Consider the following 7,544-nt stretch of genomic DNA (forward strand, 5'->3'; position numbering starts at 1 on the left):
ACAAAAATTACTTTACTTTTCCCTTTACATTTTGAAATATTGCAAAATTTGAAGGAACATATCAGGTTTTTTTTTAAATTAATTTTTTTTAGTGGCAAGCAGCTGCACTACAATCCTAAAGACAAGTGGTTCGAGGCCACCAGCTGCTCCGTGGAAGAAGGATGGACAATCTTCTCCCACGCGATTAACTGCCTCTGAAAACCCGCTGGAGGGTCAGTTATGGGTAGGTTTTGACTCTACGGTACACAACAACAATAACAACAACAAATATACGAATCATTATTACAACCATTTAAAAGTGTATATTTTATTGTTTTTCTTAAAATATAGTCACATGTTGTGCAACTAATGTTGTTAGGTGCCATCGAATCAAGTACGACTCATAGCGACTCTAGGAATAAAAAACCCGAACCTAGTCCTGTCCTGCACCATCCTCACATATCCTGACCCACAAGAGCCCATTGCAGCAGTCACCGTGTCAATCAACTGTTTGAGGGTCTTCCTGTCCTTCACCAACCCTCTACTCTTCTCAACATCATGTCCTTCTCCAAGGGATAGTGCCTTCTGGCAACATGCCCTAAATATGTGAGGCGAGAGCACTACAGCTGCACGCTCTCCAAGACATACCTGTCATTCTCTTGGCTGTCCATGGAATGTTCAATACTCTTCTCCAACACCACTGCTCAAACGCGTCAATTCTTTTTCTGTCATCCTATTCACTGTCTAGGTCTCTTATGCATAGCTGGTAACTGGAAAGACTGTGTGCAACCAATACAACTGTTTAATCCCCAGCTAATTTTGTCAGTCAAAAAAGAAACAGCACACCTATTAGGAATTACCATTATATGTCTTCTAGAGGAAACCGACTCATAGCTGACCCTCCAGTGTGTTTTCAGAGTCTGTAAATGGCCCACCAAGAGTTGGCTCATCTTTCCTCCGTGGAGAAGCTGGTGGATTAAACTCTCATGCCTTTGTTTTGGCAGGGCAACTTCTTACCACTAGGCCACCAGAGCTACTATGTTATTTGCATAAAAATATGGTACTCTGGTCAGTTTGGCTTCTTAAACCAAAGCCACATTGAATCTGTTCATAATCACTCTCCACATAATCACCAATTCATAATCACTCTCCAGTAAATTTCAGAAACTAGAAATCTTTATAGAAGGAGACGGTGCATCTTTGTTTGAAGGAGTAACTGATGGATTAACCTCCTTAGGGTTCTTAAATACCAAAGGGAGATTCATGCCTCATAGACTCTTTTCATGAAACTCTGCCTAGGAAACTCTTTTCTAAGGTATCTGGATTCCTTCGCCTTCCAATTTACTTAAGGTTGTTGATCAAATCCTACATTCTTGTAAGGCCTTCCCTAATCATCTATTTAAAGTTGTAACTCTTCGTAACTTCTTATCTCCTTTCTAACGCGTTGCCAAAGCATTTGCTGTTATTTGAGGTACTGTATTTATTTGTTAATTGTTTGGATCTTTTTATGGTGAGAAAAATTTGTATTTAGAATTGGCTAGCCGGACTCAGTGTAGATGAACCAAATTTTGTTGGTAACATCCAAAGCATCATAGTCAGGAGCAAGCTGAACATAGACTTTCTTCTCTCCGTCAGGTCTAATCAAGGTGTTGGCCTTGACCACATTAATCACAGAGGGTTTTTTTTTCCAGGTTGTTGGATTTGGTGCTTGTTGGCCTTGACATTCACAATGAACACAACTGTGCTGTTGTTATCTTCTATCTTCTTCATGGCTGACTGAGTGGTCAGGGGAAACCTGATGATGACATATAGTGGTCAAGCTTATTTTTCCTGGGGATGCTCTTCAGGGGATATTTAGGCTGCCGGAAAGTGAGGGTGACATGAGGATCTTTTTTTTGTTTTGTTTTGTTTTGTGTCTGTGGATGCCCTTTAGGAATGACTTCTTGGCCTTTAATGCCTTTGCTTTGGCTTCAGTTTTATGAGGGTAAGTGGCTTTCTTTTTTGCTTTTGGTGTCATCTTTGTAGAATGACTATTTGTCAATTGTTAGTGTTGCTGCTGTTAGGGATCATCAAGTCAATTACCACTCATATTAACCCATGAAGAACAGATTTAACCCTTGCCCTATCTCACACCATCCTGACCATCCTGTCATCCTCAAGCTCATTGTGGTAACCTTCTCACTGAGGGTCTTCCTCTCTACACCAATCCTCTACTTTCCCCACTATGATGTCTCTTTCCAAGGACCAACTTCTCCTGAAAACATGCTCTAAATATGTGAGATGAAGTTTCACCATCCCTACCTCTAAGGGGTTCTCAGATTGCACTTCTGTCAAGACAGAGTTGTTCATTTGTAATTTTTGCCAACACAATTAAAAGATGTCAATTCTTCTTTGGTCTTTCATATTCATTGCCAAACTTTCAGATGCATAGGAAACAATTGATAACACCAAGGTTTGGATCAGACACATGCTAGTCTTTAAATTGACGTCCTTGCTGTTTAGAACTTCAGAGATATCCTTGAGAGCATATTTTCCCAGTGTAATACATCTTTTGATTTCTTCTCCTATCAAAGGTGTTGATTGTGTATGCAATTAGATGAAATTGTTGACAACGTCAATTTTTTCTCCATATATCATGATATTGTCCAGTGGTGAGTTACAGTTTTTAATATTGAGATGTAATCCATATTGAAGCTGATTGTTTTTGATGTGCTACACTAAATGCTTCAAGTCTTCTTCATATTCTGCAAACAAGTTTGTTATCATGGGTATAATGCAATCTGTTGAGTCTTCCTCCAATCCTGATGCCATATACTTCTTTGTAGAGTCCAGTTTCTGGAATGATTTGCTAAGCATGTATATTAGATACGTATCAAGAAAGAATGCAACCCTGACTTGCACCTTTACTGATTTTAAATCATGTTCTTTCTTTTGATTTTCTAGCTTCATCTTTTTGTACATTTTATTATAATAATTTTGCATTGTTTTCTCAAGATGCTCTTGGAAATCTGTTCAGCTGTCTTCAGCATTTCTTCCCCTTGTTTTGGCTTCTTTGAATTCCAGTGCAAATTTCAGAGTCTTTTCTGACATTCATTTTGATATTTTCTTTATTCCCTGTGTTTATAATGACCATTTGCTTTCTTTGTGGATCACACCATTTATGTCCATGCATGACTTGGCTAGTCTTTTGTTCTTAATGTTCAATAGGTCAAATCTATTTTTAAGATGGTTTTTAAATTCAGTAGAAATACACTCAAGGTCATATTTGGTTCTTGTATTTTAATTTTCTTCGACCCCAATTAGACCATGTGTGTGAATAGTTGATAGTCATTCCATAGTCACCCCCTGGCCTGGTTTTGTCTGTTGGTATTGAGTTTCTCCACAGTCTCTTTTCATAGATGTTATCAATCTGATTCCTGGGTAGTCCATCAGGTGAATGAGCCGTGCATATAGTCACCATTTATGTTGTTTTTAAATAAAGTATTTACAATTAATATATCATTCATTGTACAAAATTATGTCATTTGATCTTCAGCTTTATTTTTGTCACCAAGGCCATATTTCGCAACTATCTGTCCTCCTCGTTTCTAACTTTTTCATGCCACTCACTATTTATTATTATTAATGCATCTTGATTGCATACTTGATCAATTTCTGACCGAACAAGTTGGTAGAAATTCTTCTTTGGCTTTAGTGGTTGTTGTATTTGAATACTAATTTTATTAACAGGACTTCCTTGTATGAGGATGGGTAGTATCCTATCATCCTTAGTATTGTACTTTAGGATAGATCTGGAGATACTCTTTTTAACAATGAATGCCACACCATTCTTCTTTAATTTGTCATTACCAGCTTAGTAAATCATGTGATTGTCTGACTCAAAATGGTCAATAGCAGTCCATCTCAGCTCACTAATGTCTTGGATGTCAATCTTTGTGTTCCATTTCATTTTTGATCACTTCCAATTTTCCCAGTTGTAGAGGGGCTTCAGGTCTTTTGTTCATAGGGTCACTGTGAGTTGTGCTTGACTCAAAGGTAATCAACAGCAACAATACTTTATGAATTCCATATTTCAATTATGAAAAGAGGCTTGCAACTGTTTCTCCTCATTTTCAGTTTTGTCACATCAACAAATGAAAGACCTTCACTAAGTAACAGCTTTATTTCGTCTGTATCATTATGATAGATTCAACTTTGAGGAGATAGCTCTTCCTTGGTCGTGCCTTTTAGTCTGAGGGGCTGGTCTTCTGGAGTTATATGATTCTTTTTTAATTGTTGTTGTGTACCATCAAGTTGGAAACGACCCATAGCTGACCCTCTGGCAAGTTTTCAGCAGCAGTTAATCAAACAGGAGGAGATTTATTAATAGTCCCTCATAATTCTCTTCTTCCGTTTCTCCTCTAATCTACACTTAGTCTCTTCGGATTTGCCTAGTTTGGACATTTCTTGTGAATGGAATTATAGTATATGGCAACACAGATTCAACAAAAAATTATTTTATTTTTGTGGTTGAGACTATACATGGAACAGTATATACCAATTCAACAATTTCTCCATATATAATTCATGACATAGATTACATCCTTTGACTTTTTTTGAGTTTATATATTTTTATTTTTTGGCTTTCACTAACAGAAATGCGTTGTCTTATAGTTAAGAAGGCAATGTGTCCAAATTCAGGGTTCCAGCTCTAGAGAAAGGCCCTCTCTTGGTTGGCTCTGGAGGAAGATCTTTGTTTTCATCAACGTTAGACTTGGCATTCCTTTGGGGATTTCTACAGGTCTTGGCCTTCTTCGATGTTCAGGAGTTTCCTTATACTGGAGCTTGGGTGTGAAATGACACATTCCACTCCTAGAGATTATTTTTTGTTTGTTTATTTTCTTTGGAGAAAATTTCTTGGTGATACCAAAGTTCCTCTCTTCCACATTTCTGAGTTTACAAGTGAGTTATTCCTTCATTGACATATAAAGTCAGTATCCCTTAAGTTTTCTAATTATTTTATGTTTAAAGAGTAATTTATTTGTAACTAACATTAAATGACAAAACTATATCATTTCCATTATCAAATAAAAGTTTCCTTTTTTAAAAATTAATTTTAATGAAAGTTTACAGAGACTTAGGGTTTCCAGTCATTCATTATTGCACTTTTCTACCTACCCAACTCCTTCCCCCAATTCACTCTTCCCCTTAAAAAGAAAGAAAAACTCTTTCATTGTTATTCAATCCCCCCCTCCCCCCAAGTCCACTCCACTATGCAGCCTTCACTCTGGACTTCAGTAATGACAAGAATGTTGTTGTTGTTAAGCACCTTTGAGTAGCAGGCGACTCATAGTGACCCTATGAACAAAGCCCCGGACACTTCCTGTATAACTTTCGTTCTTTCTCCAGGGTTCATAGGGTTTCCAGAGGCAAGCTATTGCGGAAGTGCATGCCACTCCTTCTTAATGACAAGAATACCCAGTCATATATTCCTTTTAAACAGTTCTTTCCCTCATCTGTTTCAACGCAATATATATCATTCCTCCCTGCCTTTTCTGTCTTCCCTCAACCCTGATGTCAGTTCCATTTTACAACAGTGGCCCTGGCCCTATGAAATATTTGTCCTTTTGTGACTGAGATATTTCATTCAGCATGATGTCCTCCAGAGTCATCCATTTTGCATGGTATTTCATGAGTTTCTTGTTTTTCAGTGCTGCATAGTATTCCATTATCCATTAATTTGTTGATGGGCACTTGAGTTGTTTCGAGCTCTTTTCTATAGTGAACAAAGCCACAATAAACATGGGTATTCACTAAGTTTTCTAATTTTTTAAATTACTGTTGTAGTAACAACAAGTTATATGAAGACATGATTTTGTTTAAGAAACCTTCAGGGAGTATTTTAAAGTTTAAAAGATTATTCCAAGACAGTAGTTTTGTGGGCTTACCTACCCTCCATAGTCCAGAATGGCTGGAGTCCAGGAGAATTTGAAATTCTGTTCTACATTTTTCTACTTTCGATCAGGGTTTTCTGTGGATCCTTTGATCAAAATGTTTAGTATTGCTCATTCTCACTGCTGTAAAGTGGAGTCCTACTCATAATGACCCTTCCCTGGGTCTCGGAGGCTATAAAATGCAATGAAAGGAGACTGCTCATCTTTATCTCAGAAGCTGCTTGCTGGTGAGTTGAAATTGCTATAGATGTGTAGCCATTGATTTAGCAGTGCAACTCACTGTGGACTATGAACCAGAGTTCCATTTAGTAATGGCAGCCAAGCACTGTTCAGTTGTTTTGGTCTCATGGCAAATTTTATCTAATTCTAGAGCTCTCTGTGTGTGTCTCTGTCTCCACCCCTGTCTCTCTCTTAACCTATCTCTCTATGTACATATATTCCTAACTATCTTTCTTCCTCTTTGTTCCATTTTACTAGATGCCAGATGAATAGAGTTGAAAAGAGCATACGTCTCTGGTTGTTCTAATCCCCCAGTGGCTCTTTGTGAGATAGATAGGCAATTTCTTCCTTTGGGATTTACAACCTGGAAACTTGATGGAGAGTCAGCTGTAACTCAGTCCCAATTTAAAGGCTGTGCTGAGTTTTTGTTGTTCTATCTTGGATGGGTGCTAGCAAACTACGAAATGAGCTAGAACACTACACAGTGAAGTAGGAGTTAAAACAGTTAGTCACTATACAATAAGCAAGGACTTAGAAGAGAAATACTACTTTTAAACAAGTTAAGTGGATGGTCCTTGAAACCCAGAGGTGTGGTGACAGTTACATGGTCCTGGAGAGGTTTCTAACTTTGCAGGTACTGTCCCGCTTCTTTGATTCGGAGTGAAGGTGGAGAGAGAGTCCCTTTGTATTTGAACAAGGAGGAAGTCCACCCCACTCCCGATACAGACACCCTCTATACCTCTGCTGAAACCAAGATCTTTATATACTTCCTTATCAAGGACCCAAACAAACTCTACTGTTGTACAAACTGGGCTCAACAGCTGCTTTTTTCTTCTTTGTAAATATATATCACACAACATTTGGCAGCACAGATTTTTAATGGGATAATTAATTTCTAATGTCAAAATAAGGCTGTTTTAGGAGTTTCATGTAAAATATCAAGACTATTTATTGTTATGTGCTTTTGAGTCAACTATGACACTTAGCAACCCTATAAACAATAGCTATGAACCCTGCTCTATTTTGAGCCATTCTCACTGATTCCGACACACCTACCCCCATTTTCACAGTCATAATGTCAATTTATCTCATCCAGGTTCTTCCTGTTGACTCATGTATGACTCATATTAACCCTGTGAACAACAGATCTGGACTCTGTCATATCCTGCGCCATCTTTATCATCTCCAACACACTTGAAAACATTGCTACAGACACTATCAACCCATCTCACTGATGGTCTTCTCCTTCACTAGCCCTCCACCTCTCCAAGCATGATGTCCCTTTCCAAGGAATAGGCTATCCTAACAACATGATTATCAATGACTTATTCATTGCAAATACATTTTATAAGAGACACAAACGCAGGTTATACACATGGACTTCACCTGATGGTATGCATAGGAATCAGATCG

The sequence above is a fragment of the Elephantulus edwardii genome, unplaced genomic scaffold, assembly GCF_000299155.1.
Source record: "Elephantulus edwardii isolate Elephantulus edwardi_28Jun2011 unplaced genomic scaffold, EleEdw1.0 scaffold00007, whole genome shotgun sequence".
Taxonomy (NCBI): Eukaryota; Metazoa; Chordata; class Mammalia; order Macroscelidea; family Macroscelididae; genus Elephantulus; species Elephantulus edwardii.